We start from the raw sequence: 14,623 nt of genomic DNA, 5'->3' as shown, positions 1-14,623 counted from the left end.
GTGTGCCTCACCTTAAAATAGGGGGCTTTTTGCAGCAGCTTTAGCTTATGGCCATACCACCCTGTTCACGTCTGATCTCAGAAGCTAAGCAGAGTTGGGCCTAGTTAGCACTTGGATGGGAGACTGCCTAGGAATACCAGGTGCTGTAAGTTTTTTGAGTTTTTCACTACTTATCTAATACACCGGCCCTTAGTGTGGCCAAAGTTTGACCAGCTCTTTGCTTTCCCTTACTGCTTATTTAATTCAATTGCCTTTAAAGTAGCTGTTCTTTAAACAGAGTTTGACTGTTTTTAACTACTTAACTAATGCTCTTATCTTTAATGTAGCTCATTTTGAAGAATTTTTGTATTTCATTCATTACTTATCTAGTATAATGGCACTTTAGTGTGCCTCACCTTAAAATAGGGGCTTTTGCAGCAGCTTTAGCTTACGGCCATACCACCCTGTTCACGCCTGATCTTGTCTGATCTCAGAAGCTAAGCAGAGTTGGGCCTAGTTAGTACTTGGATGGGAGACTGCCTAGGAATACCAGGTGCTGTAAGTTTTTGAGTTTTTCACTACTTATCTAATACACTGGCCCTTAGTGTGGCCAAAGTTTGACCAGCTCTTTGCTTTCCCTTACTGCTTATTTAATTCAATTGCCTTTAAAGTAGCTGTTCTTTAAACAGAGTTTGACTGTTTTTAACTACTTAACTAATGCTCTTATCTTTAATGTAGCTCATTTTGAAAGTATTTTTTTGTATTTCATTCATTACTTATCTAGTATAATGGCACTTAGTGTGCCTCACCTTAAAATAGGGGCTTTTGCAGCAGCTTTCGCCACGGCCATACCACCCTGTTCACTGATCGCCTGATCTCGTCTGATCTCAGAAGCTAAGCAGAGTTGGGCCTAGTTAGTACTTGGATGGGAGACTGCCTAGGAATACCAGGTGCTGTAAGTTTTGAGTTTTTTCACTACTTATCTAATACACTGGCCCTTAGTGTGGCCAAAGTTTGACCAGCTCTTTGCTTTCCCTTACTGCTTATTTAATTCAATTGTTTTTAAAGTAGCTGTTCTTTAAACAGAGTTTGACTGTTTTTAACTACTTAACTAATGCTCTTATCTTTAATGTAGCTCATTTTAAAGTATTATTTTTGTATTTCATTCATTACTTATCTAGTATAATGGCACTTAGTGTGCCTCACCTTAAAATAGGGGCTTTTTGCAGCAGCTTTAGCTTACGGCCATACCACCCTTTTCACGCCTGATCTCGTCTGATCTCAGAAGCTAAGCAGAGTTGGGCCTAGTTAGTACTTGGATGGGAGACTGCGTAGCAATACCAGGTGCTGTAAGTTTTTGAGTTTTTTCACTACTAATCTAGTACACTGGCCCTTAGTGTGGCCAAAGTTTGACCAGCTCTTTGCTTTCCCTTACTGCTTATTTAATTCAATTGCCTTTAAAGTAGCTGTTCTTTAAACAGAGTTTGACTGTTTTTAACTACTTAACTAATGCTCTTATCTTTAATGTAGCTCATTTTGAAGTATTTTTGTGTATTTCATTCATTACTTATCTAGTATAATGGCACTTAGTGTGCCTCACCTTAAAATAGGGGGCTTTTTGCAGCAGCTTTCGCTTACGGCCATCCCACCCTGTTCACCCCTGATCTCGTCTGATCTCAGAAGCTAAGCAGAGTTGGGCCTAGTTAGTACTTGGATGGGAGACTGCCTAGGAATACCAGGTGCTGTAAGTTTTTGAGTTTTTTCACTACTAATCTAATACACTGGCCCTTAGTGTGGCCAAAGTTTGACCAGCTCTTTGCTTTCCCTTACTGCTTATTTAATTCAATTGCCTTTAAAGTAGCTGTTCTTTAAACAGACTTTGACTGTTTTTAACTACTTAACTAATGATCTTATCTTTAATGTAGCTCATTTTGAAGTATTTTTTTGTATTTCATTCATTACGTATCTAGTATAATGGCACTTAGTGTGCCTCACCTTAAAATAGGGGCTTTTTGCAACAGCTTTAGCTTACGGACGGATACCACCCTGTTCACGCCTGATCTCGTCTGATCTCAGAAGCTAAGCAGAGTTGGGCCTAGTTAGTACTTGGATGGGAGACTGCCTAGGAATACCAGGTGCTGTAAGTTTTTGAGTTTTTTCACTACTTATCTAATACACTGGCCCTTAGTGTGGCCAAAGTTTGACCAGCTCTTTGCTTTCCCTTACTGCTTATTTAATTCAATTGCCTTTAAAGTAGCTGTTCTTTAAACAGAGTTTGACTGTTTTTAACTACTTAACTAATGCCCTTATCTTTAATGTAGCTCATTTTGAAGTATTTTTTGTATTTCATTCATTACTTATCTAGTATAATGGCACTTAGTGTGCCTCACCTTAAAATAGGGGGCTTTTTGCAGCAGCTTTCGCTTATGGCCATACCACCCTGTTCACGCCTGATCTCGTCTGATCTCAGAAGCTAAGCAGAGTTGGGCCTAGTTAGTACTTGGATGGGAGACTGCCTAGGAATACCAGGTGCTGTAAGTTTTTGAGTTTTTTCACTACTTATCTAATACACTGGCCCTTAGTGTGGCCAAAGTTTGACCAGCTCTTTGCTTTCCCTTACTGCTTATTTAATTCAATTGCCTTTAAAGTAGCTGTTCTTTAAACAGAGTTTGACTGTTTTTAACTACTTAACTAATGCTCTTATCTTTAATGTAGCTCATTTTGAAGTATTTTTTTGTATTTCATTCATTACTTATCTAGTATAATGGCACTTAGTGTGCCTCACCTTAAAATAGGGGGCTTTTTGCAGCAGCTTTAGCCACGGCCATACCACCCTGTTCACGCCTGATCTCGTCTGATCTCAGAAGCTAAGCAGAGTTGGGCCTAGTTAGTACTTGGATGGGAGACTGCCTAGGAATACCAGGTGCTGTAAGTTTTTGAGTTTTTTCACTACTTATCTAATACACTGGCCCTTAGTGTGGCCAAAGTTTGACCAGCTCTTTGCTTTCCCTTACTGCTTATTTAATTCAATTGCCTTTAAAGTAGCTGTTCTTTAAACAGAGTTTGACTGTTTTTAACTACTTAACTAATGCTCTTATCTTTAATGTAGCTCATTTTGAAGTATTTTTTGTATTTCATTCATTACTTATCTAGTATAATGGCACTTAGTGTGCCTCACCTTAAAATAGGGGGCTTTTTGCAGCAGCTTTCGCTTATGGCCATCCCACCCTGTTCACGCCTGATCTCGTCTGATCTCAGAAGCTAAGCAGAGTTGGGCCTAGTTACTACTTGGATGGGAGGCTGCCTAGGAATACCAGGTGCTGTAAGTTTTTGAGTTTTTTCACTACTTATCTAATACACTGGCCCTTAGTTTGGCCAAAGTTTGACCAGCTCTTTGCTTTCCCTTACTGCTTATTTAATTCAATTGCCTTTAAAGTAGCTGTTCTTTAAACAGAGTTTGACTGTTTTTAACTACTTAACTAATGCTCTTATCTTTAATGTAGCTCATTTTGAAGTATTTTTTTGTATTTCATTCATTACTTATCTAGTATAATGGCACTTAGTATGCCTCACCTTAAAATAGGGTTTTTTTTGCAGCAGCTTTCGCTTTCGGCCATACCACCCTGTTCACGCCTGATCTAGTTTGATCTCAGAAGCTAAGCAGAGTTGGGCCTAGTTAGTACTTGGATGGGAGACTGCCTAGGAATACCAGGTGCTGTAAGTTTTGAGTTTTTTCACTACTTATCTAATACACTGGCCCTTAGTTTGGCCAAAGTTTGACCAGCTCTTTGCTTTCCCTTACTGTTTTATTAATTCAATTGCCTTTAAAGTAGCTGTTCTTTAAACAGAGTTTGACTGTTTTTAACTACTTAACTAATGCTCTTATCTTTAATGTAGCTCATTTTGAAGTATTTTTTTTGTATTTCATTCATTACTTATCTAGTATAATGGCACTTAGTGTGCCTCACCTTAAAATAGGGGCTTTTGCAGCAGCTTTTGCTTATGGCCATCCCACCCTGTTCACGCCTGATCTCGTCTGATCTCAGAAGCTAAGCAGAGTTGGGCCTAGTTACTACTTGGATGGGAGGCTGCCTAGGAATACCAGGTGCTGTAAGTTTTTGAGTTTTTCACTACTTATCTAATACACTGGCCCTTAGTTTGGCCAAAGTTTGACCAGCTCTTTGCTTTCCCTTACTGCTTATTTAATTCAATTGCCTTTAAAGTAGCTGTTCTTTAAACAGAGTTTGACTGTTTTTAACTACTTAACTAATGCTCTTATCTTTAATGTAGCTCATTTTGAAGTATTTTTTTGTATTTCATTCATTACTTATCTAGTATAATGGCACTTAGTATGCCTCACCTTAAAATAGGGTTTTTTTTGCAGCAGCTTTCGCTTTCGGCCATACCACCCTGTTCACGCCTGATCTAGTTTGATCTCAGAAGCTAAGCAGAGTTGGGCCTAGTTAGTACTTGGATGGGAGACTGCCTAGGAATACCAGGTGCTGTAAGTTTTTGAGTTTTTTCACTACTTATCTAATACACTGGCCCTTAGTTTGGCCAAAGTTTGACCAGCTCTTTGCTTTCCCTTACTGTTTTATTAATTCAATTGCCTTTAAAGTAGCTGTTCTTTAAACAGAGTTTGACTGTTTTTAACTACTTAACTAATGCTCTTATCTTTAATGTAGCTCATTTTGAAGTATTTTTTTTGTATTTCATTCATTACTTATTTAGTATAATGGCACTTACTGTGCCTCACCTTAAAATAGGGGGCTTTTTGCAGCAGCTTTTGCTTACGGACATACCACCCTGTTCACACCTGATCTCGTCTGATCTCGGAAGCTAAGCAGAGTTGGGCCTAGTTAGTACTTGGATGGGAGACTGCCTAGGAATACCAGGTGCTGTTAGTTTTTGAGTTTTTTCACTACTTATCTAATACACTGGCCCTTAGTGTGGCCAAAGTTTGACCAGCTCTTTGCTTTCCCTTACTGCTTATTTAATTCAATTGCCTTTAAAGTAGCTGTTCTTTAAACAGAGTTTGACTGTTTTTAACTACTTAACTAATGCTCTTATCTTTAATGTAGCTCATTTTGAAGTATATTTTTGTATTTCATTCATTACTTATCTAGTATAATGGCACTTAGTGTGCCTCACCTTAAAATAGGGGGCTTTTTGCAGCAGCTTTTGCTTACGGTCATCCCACCCTGTTCACGCCTGGTCTCGTCTGATCTCAGAAGCTAAGCAGAGTTGGGCCTAGTTAGTACTTGGATGGGAGACTGCCTAGGAATACCAGGTGCTGTAAGTTTTTGAGTTTTTTCACTACTTATCTAATACACTGGCCCTTAGTGTGGCCAAAGTTTGACCAGCTCTTTGCTTTCCCTTACTGCTTATTTAATTCAATTGCTTTTAAAGTAGCTGTTCTTTAAAGATAGTTTGACTGTTTTTAACTACTTAACTAATGCTCTTATCTTTAATATAGCTCATTTTGAAGTATTTTTTTTGTATTTTTCATTACTTATTTAGTATAATGGCACTTACTGTGCCTCACCTTAAAATAGGGGGCTTTTTGCAGCAGCTTTCGCTACGGACATACCACCCTGTTCACGCCTGATCTCGTCTGATCTCAGAAGCTAAGCAGAGTTGGGCCTAGTTAGTACTTGGATGGGAGACTGCCTAGGAATACCAGGTGCTGTAAGTTTTTGAGTTTTTTCACTACTTATCTAATACACTGGCCCTTAGTGTGGCCAAAGTTTGACCAGCTCTTTGCTTTCCTTACTGCTTATTTAATTTAATTGCCTTTAAAGTAGCTGTTCTTTAAACAGAGTTTGACTGGTTTTAACTACTTAACTAATGCTCTTATCTTTAATGTAGCTCATTTTGAAGTATACTTTTGTATTTCATTCATTACTTATCTAGTATAATGGCACTTAGTGTGCCTCACCTTAAAATAGGGGGCTTTTTGCAGCAGTTTTCGCTTACGGCCATACCACCCTGTTCACGCCTGATCTCGTCTGATCTCAGAAGCTAAGCAGAGTTGGGCCTAGTTAGTACTTGGATGGGAGACTGCCTAGGAATACCAGGTGCTGTAAGTTTTGAGTTTTTTCACTACTTATCTAATACACTGGCCCTTAGTGTGGCCAAAGTTTGACCAGCTCTTTGCTTTCCCTTACTGCTTATTTAATTCAATTGCCTTTAAAGTAGCTGTTCTTTAAACAGAGTTTGACTGTTTTTAACTACTTAACTAATGCTCTTATCTTTAATGTAGCTCATTTTGAAGTATTTTTTTGTATTTCATTCATTACTTATCTAGTATAATGGCACTTAGTGTGCCTCACCTTAAAATAGGGGCTTTTTGCAGCAGCTTTCGCTGCACGGCCGTCCTACCCTGTTCACGCCTGATCTCGTCTGATCTCAGAAGCTAAGCAGAGTTGGGCCTAGTTAGAACTTGGATGGGAGACTGCCTAGGAATACCAGGTGCTGTAAGTTTTGAGTTTTTTCACTACTTATCTAATACACTGGCCCTTAGTGTGGCCAAAGTTTGACCAGCTCTTTGCTTTCCCTTACTGCTTATTTAATTCAATTGCCTTTAAAGTAGCTGTTCTTTAAAGATAGTTTGACTGTTTTTAACTACTTAACTAATGCTCTTTTCTTTAATGTAGCTCATTTTGAAGTATATTTTGTATTTCATTCATTACTTATCTAGTATAATGGCACTTAGTGTGCCTCACCTTAAAATAGGGGGCTTTTTGCAGCAGCTTTCGCTCACGGCCATACCACCCTGTTCACGCCTGATCTCGTCTGATCTCAGAAGCTAAGCAGAGTTGGGCCTAGTTAGTACTTGGATGGGAGACTGCCTAGGAATACCAGGTGCTGTAAGTTTTTGAGTTTTTTCACTACTTATCTAATACACTGGCCCTTAGTGTGGCCAAAGTTTGACCAGCTCTTTGCTTTCCCTTACTGCTTATTTAATTCAATTGCCTTTAAAGTAGCTGTTCTTTAAACAGAGTTTGACTGTTTTTAACTACTTAACTAATGCTCTTATCTTTAATGTAGCTCATTTTGAAGTATTTTTTGTATTTCATTCATTACTTATCTAGTATAATGGCACTTAGTGTGCCTCACCTTAAAATAGGGGCTTTTGCAGCAGCTTTCGCTTACGGCCATACCACCCTGTTCACGCCTGATCTTGTCTGATCTCAGAAGCTAAGCAGAGTTGGGCCTAGTTAGTACTTGGATGGGAGACTGCCTAGGAATACCAGGTGCTGTAAGTTGTTGAGTTTTTTCACTACTTATCTAATACACTGGCCCTTAGTGTGGCCAGAGTTTGACCAGCTCTTTGCTTTCCCTTACTGCTTATTTAATTCAATTGCCTTTAAAGTAGCTGTTCTTTACACAGAGTTTGACTGTTTTTAACTACTTAACTAATGCTCTTATCTTTAATATAGCTCATTTTGAAGTATTTTTTTTGTATTTTTCATTACTTATTTAGTATAATGGCACTTACTGTGCCTCACCTTAAAATAGGGGGCTTTTTGCAGCAGCTTTCGCTTACGGACATACCACCACCCTGTTCACGCCTGATCTCGTCTGATCTCAGAAGCTAAGCAGAGTTGGGCCTAGTTAGTACTTGGATGGGAGACTGCCTAGGAATACCAGGTGCTGTAAGTTTTGAGTTTTTCACTACTTATCTAATACACTGGCCCTTAGTGTGGCCAAAGTTTGACCAGCTCTTTGCTTTCCCTTACTGCTTATTTAATTTAATTGCCTTTAAAGTAGCTGTTCTTTAAACAGAGTTTGACTGGTTTTAACTACTTAACTAATGCTCTTATCTTTAATGTAGCTCATTTTGAAGTATACTTTTGTATTTCATTCATTACTTATCTAGTATAATGGCACTTTAGTGTGCCTCACCTTAAAATAGGGGCTTTTTGCAGCAGTTTTAGCCACGGCCATACCACCCTGTTCACGCCTGATCTCGTCTGATCTCAGAAGCTAAGCAGAGTTGGGCCTAGTTAGTACTTGGATGGGAGACTGCCTAGGAATACCAGGTGCTGTAAGTTTTGAGTTTTTCACTACTTATCTAATACACTGGCCCTTAGTGTGGCCAAAGTTTGACCAGCTCTTTGCTTTCCCTTACTGCTTATTTAATTCAATTGCCTTTAAAGTAGCTGTTATTTAAACAGAGTTTGACTGTTTTTAACTACTTAACTAATGCTCTTATCTTTAATGTAGCTCATTTTGAAGTATATTTTTGTATTTCATTCATTACTTATCTAGTATAATGGCACTTAGTGTGCCTCACCTTAAAATAGGGGGCTTTTTGCAGCAGCTTTTGCTTACGGCCGTCCTACCCTGTTCACGCCTGATCTCGTCTGATCTCAGAAGCTAAGCAGAGTTGGGCCTAGTTAGAACTTGGATGGGAGACTGCCTAGGAATACCAGGTGCTGTAAGTTTTTGAGTTTTTTCACTACTTATCTAATACACTGGCCCTTAGTGTGGCCAAAGTTTGACCAGCTCTTTGCTTTCCCTTACTGCTTATTTAATTCAATTGCCTTTAAAGTAGCTGTTCTTTAAAGATAGTTTGACTGTTTTTAACTACTTAACTAATGCTCTTTTCTTTAATGTAGCTCATTTTGAAGTATATTTTGTATTTCATTCATTACTCATCTAGTATAATGGCACTTAGTGTGCCTCACCTTAAAATAGGGGCTTTTTGCAGCAGCTTTACGCCACGGCCATACCACCCTGTTCACGCCTGATCTCGTCTGATCTCAGAAGCTAAGCAGAGTTGGGCCTAGTTAGTACTTGGATGGGAGACTGCCTAGGAATACCAGGTGCTGTAAGTTTTGAGTTTTTCACTACTTATCTAATACACTGGCCCTTAGTGTGGCCAAAGTTTGACCAGCTCTTTGCTTTCCCTTACTGCTTATTTAATTCAATTGCCTTTAAAGTAGCTGTTCTTTAAACAGAGTTTGACTGTTTTTAACTACTTAACTAATGCTCTTATCTTTAATGTAGCTCATTTTGAAGTATTTTTTTGTATTTCATTCATTACTTATCTAGTATAATGGCACTTAGTGTGCCTCACCTTAAAATAGGGGCTTTTTGCAGCAGCTTTAAGCTTACGGCCATACCACCCTGTTCACGCCTGATCTTGTCTGATCTCAGAAGCTAAGCAGAGTTGGGCCTAGTTAGTACTTGGATGGGAGACTGCCTAGGAATACCAGGTGCTGTAAGTTGTTGAGTTTTTCACTACTTATCTAATACACTGGCCCTTAGTGTGGCCAGAGTTTGACCAGCTCTTTGCTTTCCCTTACTGCTTATTTAATTCAATTGCCTTTAAAGTAGCTGTTCTTTACACAGAGTTTGACTGTTTTTAACTACTTAACTAATGCTCTTATCTTTAATGTAGCTCATTTTGAAGTATTTTTTTGTATTTCATTCATTACTTATCTAGTATAATGGCACTTAGTGTGCCTCACCTTAAAATAGGGGCTTTTGCAGCAGCTTTCACACGGCCATACCACCCTGTTCACGCCTGATCTTGTCTGATCTCAGAAGCTAAGCAGAGTTGGGCCTAGTTAGTACTTGGATGGGAGACTGCCTAGGAATACCAGGTGCGTTAAGTTTTGAGTTTTTCACTACTTATCTAATACACTGGCCCTTAGTGTGGCCAAAGTTTGACCAGCTCTTTGCTTTCCCTTACTGCTTATTTAATTCAATTGCCTTTAAAGTAGCTGTTCTTTAAACAGAGTTTGACTGTTTTTCACTACTTAACTAATGCTCTTATCTTTAATGTAGCTCATTTTGAAGTATTTTTTGTATTTCATTCATTACTTATCTAGTATAATGGCACTTAGTGTGCCTCACCTTAAAATAGGGGCTTTTTGCAGCAGCTTTCGCTTACGGCCATCCCACCCTGTTCATGCCTGAACTCGTCTGATCTCAGAAGCTAAGCAGAGTTGGGCCTAGTTAGTACTTAAATGGGAGACTGCCTAGGAATACCAGGTGCTGTAAGTTTTGAGTTTTTCACTACTTATCTAATACACTGGCCCTTAGTGTGGCCAAAGTTTGACCAGCTCTTTGCTTTCCCTTACTGCTTATTTAATTCAATTGCCTTTAAAGTAGCTGTTCTTTAAACAGACTTTGACTGTTTTTAACTACTTAACTAATGCTCTTATCTTTAATGTAGCTCATTTTGAAGTATTTTTTTGTATTTCATTCATTACGTATCTAGTATAAAAGCACTTAGTGTGCCTCACCTTAAAATAGGGGGCATTTTGCAGCAGCTTTCGCTTACGGCCATACTACCCTGTTCACGCCTGATCTCGTCTGATCTCAGAAGCTAAGCAGAGTTGGGCCTAGTTAGTACTTGGATGGGAGACTGCCTAGGAATACCAGGTGCTGTAAGTTTTTGAGTTTTTTCACTACTTATCTAATACACTGGCCCTTAGTGTGGCCAAAGGTTGACCAGCTCTTTGCTTTCCCTTACTGCTTATTTAATTCAATTGCCTTTAAAGTAGCTGTTCTTTAAACAGAGTTTGACTGTTTTTAACTACTTAACTAATGCTCTTATCTTTAATGTAGCTCATTTTGAAGTATTTTTTTGTATTTCATTCATTACTTATCTAGTATAATGGCATTTAGTGTACCTCACCTTAAAATAGGGGCTTTTGCAGCAGCTTTAAAGCTTACGGCCATCCCACCCTGTTCACGCCCTGATCTCGTCTGATCTCAGAAGCTTAGCAGAGTTGGGCCTGAGTTAGTACTTGGATGGGAGACTGCCTAGGAATACCAGGTGCTGTAAGTTTTTCAGTTTTTTCACCACTTATCTAATACACTGGCCCTTAGTGTGGCCAAAGTTTGACCAGCTCTCTGCTTTCCCTTACTGCTTATTTAATTCAATTGCCTTTAAAGTAGCTGTTCCTTAAACAGAGTTTTACTGTTTTTAACTACTTAACTAATGCTCTTATCTTTAATGTAGCTCATTTTGAAGTATTTTTTTGTATTTCATTCATTACTTATCTAGTATAATGGCACCTTATTGTGCCTCACCTTAAATAGGGGCTTTTTGCAGCAGCTTTTGGCTTACGGCCATCCCCACCCTGTTCCACGCCTGATCTCGTCTGATCTAAGCTAAGCAGAGTTGGGCCTAGTTAGTACTTGGATGGGAGACTGCCTAGGAATACCAGGTGTAGTAAGTTTTGAGTTTTTCTACTTATCTAATACACTGGCCCTTAGTGTGGCCAAAGTTTGACCAACTCTTTGCTTTCCCTTACTGCTTATTTAATTCAATTGTTTTTTAAGTAGCTGTTCTTTAAACAGAAGTTTGACTGTTTTTAACTACTTAACTAATGCTCTTATCTTTAATGTAGCTCATTTTGAAGTATTTTTTTGTATTTCATTCACTACTTACATCTAGTATAATGGCACTTAGTGTGCCTCACCTTAAATAGGGCTTTGCAGCAGCTTTAGCTTCTGGGACACTACCCTGTTCACGCCTGATCTCGTCTGATCTCAGAAGCTAGCAGAGTTGGGCCTATTTAGTACTTGGATGGGAGACTTCTAGAATACCAGGTGCTGTAAGTTTTGAGTTTTTCACTACTTATCTTATACACAGGCCCTTAGTGTGGCCAAAAGTTGATCAGCTCTTTGCTTTCCCTTACTGCTTATTTAATTCAATTGCCCTTTAAAGTAGCTGTTCTTTAAGCAAGTTTATTTGTTTTAACTACTTAACTAATGCTCTTATCTTTAATGTAGCTCATTTTGAAGTATTTTTGTATTTCATTCATTACTTATCTAGTATAATGGCACTTAGTATGCCTCACCTTAAAATAAGGGGGCTTTTTGCCGCAGCTTGGCTTACGGCCATCCCACCTGTTCACGCCTGATCTTCGTCCTGATCTCAGAAGCTAAGCAGAGTTGAGCCTAGTTATACGGATGGGGAGACTGCCTAGGAATACGAGGTGCTGTAAGTTTTGAGTTTTCTATCTAATACACTGGCCCTTAGTGTGGCCAAGTTTGACCAGCTCTTTGCTTTCCCTTACTGCTTATTTAATTCAATTGCCTTTAAAGTAGCTGTTCTTTAAGCAGAGTTTGACTGTTTTTAACTACTTAACTAATGCTCTTATCTTTAATGTAGCTCATTTTGGTATTTTTGTATTTCATTCATTACTTATCGTATAATGGCACTTAGTGTGCCTCACCTTAAAATAGGCTTTTTGCAGCAGCTTTCGCTTCTGGCCATACCACCCTGTTCACGCCTGATCTCGTCTGATCTCAGAAGCTCAGCAGGATTGGGCCTAATTGGTACTTGGATGGGAGACTGCCTAGGAATACCAGGTGCTGTAAGTTTTGAGTTTTTCACTACTTATCTAATACACTGGCCCTTAGTGTGGCCAAAGTTTGACCAGCTCTTTGCTTTCCCTTACTGCTTATTTAATTCAATTGCCTTTAAAAAGTAGCTGTTCTTTAAACAGAGGATTTGGCTGTTTAACTACTTAACTAATGCTCTTATCTTTAATGTAGCTCATTTTGAAGTATTTTTGTATTTCATTCATTACTTATCTAGTATAATGGCACCCAGTGTGCCTCACCTTAAAATAGGGGGCTTTGCAGCAAGCTTTTAGCTTCACGACCATACTACCCTGTTCACGCCTGATCTCGTCTGATCTCAGAAGTAAGCAGAGTTGGGCCTAGTTAGTACTTGGATGGGGAGACTGCTAGGAATACCAGGTGCTGTAAGTTTTGAGTTTTTTCACTACTTATCTAATACACTGGCCCTTAGTGTGGCCAAGTTTGACCAGCTCTTTGCTTTCCCGCCTGCTTATTTAATTCAATTGCCTTTAAAGTAGCTGTTCTTTAAACAGAAGTTTGACTGTTTTTAACTACTTAACTAATGCTCTTATCTTTAATGTAGCTCATTTTGGAAGTATTTTTTTGTATTTCATTTCATTACTTATCTAGTATAATGGCATAGTGTGCCTCACCTTAAATAAGGGGCTTTTGCAGCAGCTTTAGCTTACGGCCATACCACCCTGTTCCCTACGCCTGATCTCGTCTGATCTCAGAAGCTAAGCAGAGCTGGGCCCTAGTTAGTACTTGGATGGGAGACTGCCTAGGAATACCAGGAGTGCTGCAAGTTTTGAGTTTTTCACTACTTATCTAATACACTGGCCCTTAGTGTGGCAAAATTTGACCAGCTCTTTGCTTTCCCTTACTGCTTATTTAATTCAATTGCCTTTAAGTAGCTGTTCTTAAAACAGAGTTTGACTGTTTTTAACTTTACTTAACTAATGCTCTTATCTTTAATGTAGCTCATTTTGAAGTATTTTTGTATTTCATTCATTACTTATCTAGTATAATGGCATAGTGCCTCACCTTAAATAGGGGAGCTTTTGCAGCAGCTTTAAGCTTCACGGCCATACCACCCTGTTCACGCCTGATCTTCGTCTGATCTCAGAAGCTAAGCAGAACTGGGCCTAAATAGTACTTGGATGGGAGACTGCCTAGGAATACCAGGTGCTGTAAGTTTTGAGTTTTTCACTACTTATCTAATACACTGGCCCTTAGTGTGGCAAAAGTTTGACAGCTCTTTGCTTTCCCTTACTGCTTATTTAATTCAATTGCCTTTAAAGTAGCTGTTCTTTAAACAGAGTTTGACTGTGTTTAACTACTTAACTAATGCTCTTATCTTTAATAGCTCATTTTGAAGTATTTTTTGTATTTCATTCATTACTTATCTAGTATAATGGCATAGTGTGCCTCACCTTAAAATAGGGGGGCTTTTTGCAGCAGCTTTTAAGCTTCTGGCCATACCACCCTGTTCCGCGTGATCTCCGTCTGATCTCCAGAAGCTAAGCAGAGCTGGGCCTAGTTAGCCAGTACTTGGATGGGAGACTGCCTAGGATTACTCCAGGTCGCTGTAATTTTTTGAGTTTTCACTACTTATCTAATACACTGCGCCCTTAGTGTGGCAAAGTTTGACCAGCTCTTTGCTTTCCCTTACTGCTATTTAATTCAATTGCCTTTAAAGTAGCTGTTCTTTAAACAGAGTTTGACTGTTTTTAACTACTTAACTAATGCTCTTATCTTTAATGTAGCTCATTTTGAAGTATTTTTTGTATTTGTTCATTACTTATCTAGTATAATGGCACTTAGTGTGCCTCACCTTAAAATAGAGGCTTTTTGCAGCAGCTTTCGCTTAGTATACCACCCTGTTCACAGCAGTCTCGTCTGATCTCAGAAGCTAAGCAGAGCTGGGCCTAGTTAGTACTTGGATGGGAGACTGCACAGGAATACCAGGTGCTGTAGTTTTGAGTTTTTCTTCTTATCTAATACACTGGCCCTTAGTGTGGCCAAAAAGTTTGACCAGCTCTTTGCTTTCCCTTACTGTATTTAATTCAATTGCTAAAGTAGCTGTTCTTTAAACAGAAGTTTGACTGTTTTTAACTTCTTAACTAATGCTCTTATCTTTAATGTGGCTCATTTTGAAGTATTTTTGTATTTCATTCATGCTTATCTAGTATAATGGCACTTAGTGTGCCTCACCTTAAAATAGGGGGCTTTTTGCAGCAGCTTTGATTACGACCACTTCCACCTGTTTCTCGCCTGATCTAGTCTGATCTCAGAAGCTAAGCAAGAGTTG

General features: G+C 38.9%; 2 non-coding genes and 27 pseudogenes across 2 annotated transcripts; all 29 read left to right on the top strand.

Moving 5' to 3' along the window:
• The first annotated feature begins 425 nt into the window (after nucleotides 1–425).
• LOC122339311 lies at nucleotides 426–544 on the top strand (annotated as a pseudogene).
• Nucleotides 545–817: 273 nt separating this feature from the next.
• On the top strand, nucleotides 818–941 carry LOC122339287 (annotated as a pseudogene).
• A 275-nt stretch (nucleotides 942–1,216) lies between these two features.
• On the top strand, nucleotides 1,217–1,335 carry LOC122339345 (annotated as a pseudogene).
• A 276-nt stretch (nucleotides 1,336–1,611) lies between these two features.
• Nucleotides 1,612–1,730, top strand: LOC122339314 (annotated as a pseudogene).
• Nucleotides 1,731–2,005: 275 nt separating this feature from the next.
• Nucleotides 2,006–2,126, top strand: LOC122339265 (annotated as a pseudogene).
• Nucleotides 2,127–2,401: 275 nt separating this feature from the next.
• Nucleotides 2,402–2,520, top strand: LOC122339340. Its single transcript, XR_006249945.1, has one exon. It is a non-coding gene; the product is annotated as a 5S ribosomal RNA (ribosomal RNA).
• A 275-nt stretch (nucleotides 2,521–2,795) lies between these two features.
• Nucleotides 2,796–2,914, top strand: LOC122339243 (annotated as a pseudogene).
• Nucleotides 2,915–3,189: 275 nt separating this feature from the next.
• Nucleotides 3,190–3,308, top strand: LOC122339255 (annotated as a pseudogene).
• A 276-nt stretch (nucleotides 3,309–3,584) lies between these two features.
• LOC122339343 lies at nucleotides 3,585–3,703 on the top strand (annotated as a pseudogene).
• Nucleotides 3,704–3,977: 274 nt separating this feature from the next.
• LOC122339254 lies at nucleotides 3,978–4,096 on the top strand (annotated as a pseudogene).
• Nucleotides 4,097–4,371: 275 nt separating this feature from the next.
• Nucleotides 4,372–4,490, top strand: LOC122339342 (annotated as a pseudogene).
• Nucleotides 4,491–4,767: 277 nt separating this feature from the next.
• Nucleotides 4,768–4,886, top strand: LOC122339336 (annotated as a pseudogene).
• Nucleotides 4,887–5,162: 276 nt separating this feature from the next.
• Nucleotides 5,163–5,281, top strand: LOC122339331 (annotated as a pseudogene).
• Nucleotides 5,282–5,555: 274 nt separating this feature from the next.
• Nucleotides 5,556–5,674, top strand: LOC122339266 (annotated as a pseudogene).
• Nucleotides 5,675–5,949: 275 nt separating this feature from the next.
• On the top strand, nucleotides 5,950–6,068 carry LOC122339241. The gene has a single exon (XR_006249940.1). It is a non-coding gene; the product is annotated as a 5S ribosomal RNA (ribosomal RNA).
• A 668-nt stretch (nucleotides 6,069–6,736) lies between these two features.
• LOC122339308 lies at nucleotides 6,737–6,855 on the top strand (annotated as a pseudogene).
• Nucleotides 6,856–7,128: 273 nt separating this feature from the next.
• On the top strand, nucleotides 7,129–7,247 carry LOC122339310 (annotated as a pseudogene).
• A 275-nt stretch (nucleotides 7,248–7,522) lies between these two features.
• LOC122339256 lies at nucleotides 7,523–7,644 on the top strand (annotated as a pseudogene).
• A 273-nt stretch (nucleotides 7,645–7,917) lies between these two features.
• On the top strand, nucleotides 7,918–8,036 carry LOC122339242 (annotated as a pseudogene).
• A 274-nt stretch (nucleotides 8,037–8,310) lies between these two features.
• Nucleotides 8,311–8,429, top strand: LOC122339275 (annotated as a pseudogene).
• A 274-nt stretch (nucleotides 8,430–8,703) lies between these two features.
• Nucleotides 8,704–8,822, top strand: LOC122339260 (annotated as a pseudogene).
• Nucleotides 8,823–9,096: 274 nt separating this feature from the next.
• LOC122339309 lies at nucleotides 9,097–9,215 on the top strand (annotated as a pseudogene).
• Nucleotides 9,216–9,486: 271 nt separating this feature from the next.
• LOC122339290 lies at nucleotides 9,487–9,602 on the top strand (annotated as a pseudogene).
• A 275-nt stretch (nucleotides 9,603–9,877) lies between these two features.
• On the top strand, nucleotides 9,878–9,996 carry LOC122339251 (annotated as a pseudogene).
• Nucleotides 9,997–10,270: 274 nt separating this feature from the next.
• Nucleotides 10,271–10,389, top strand: LOC122339259 (annotated as a pseudogene).
• Nucleotides 10,390–10,665: 276 nt separating this feature from the next.
• On the top strand, nucleotides 10,666–10,786 carry LOC122339267 (annotated as a pseudogene).
• A 1,425-nt stretch (nucleotides 10,787–12,211) lies between these two features.
• LOC122339272 lies at nucleotides 12,212–12,330 on the top strand (annotated as a pseudogene).
• A 665-nt stretch (nucleotides 12,331–12,995) lies between these two features.
• LOC122339288 lies at nucleotides 12,996–13,120 on the top strand (annotated as a pseudogene).
• Nucleotides 13,121–13,389: 269 nt separating this feature from the next.
• Nucleotides 13,390–13,509, top strand: LOC122339283 (annotated as a pseudogene).
• The last annotated feature ends 1,114 nt before the right edge of the window (nucleotides 13,510–14,623 follow it).

Source organism: Puntigrus tetrazona, unplaced genomic scaffold (genome assembly GCF_018831695.1).
Source record: "Puntigrus tetrazona isolate hp1 unplaced genomic scaffold, ASM1883169v1 S000000993, whole genome shotgun sequence".
Classification (NCBI taxonomy): Eukaryota; Metazoa; Chordata; class Actinopteri; order Cypriniformes; family Cyprinidae; genus Puntigrus; species Puntigrus tetrazona.
The sequence above is the reverse complement of the archived record's forward strand: the minus strand, read 5'-3'. Positions and strand labels throughout refer to the sequence as shown.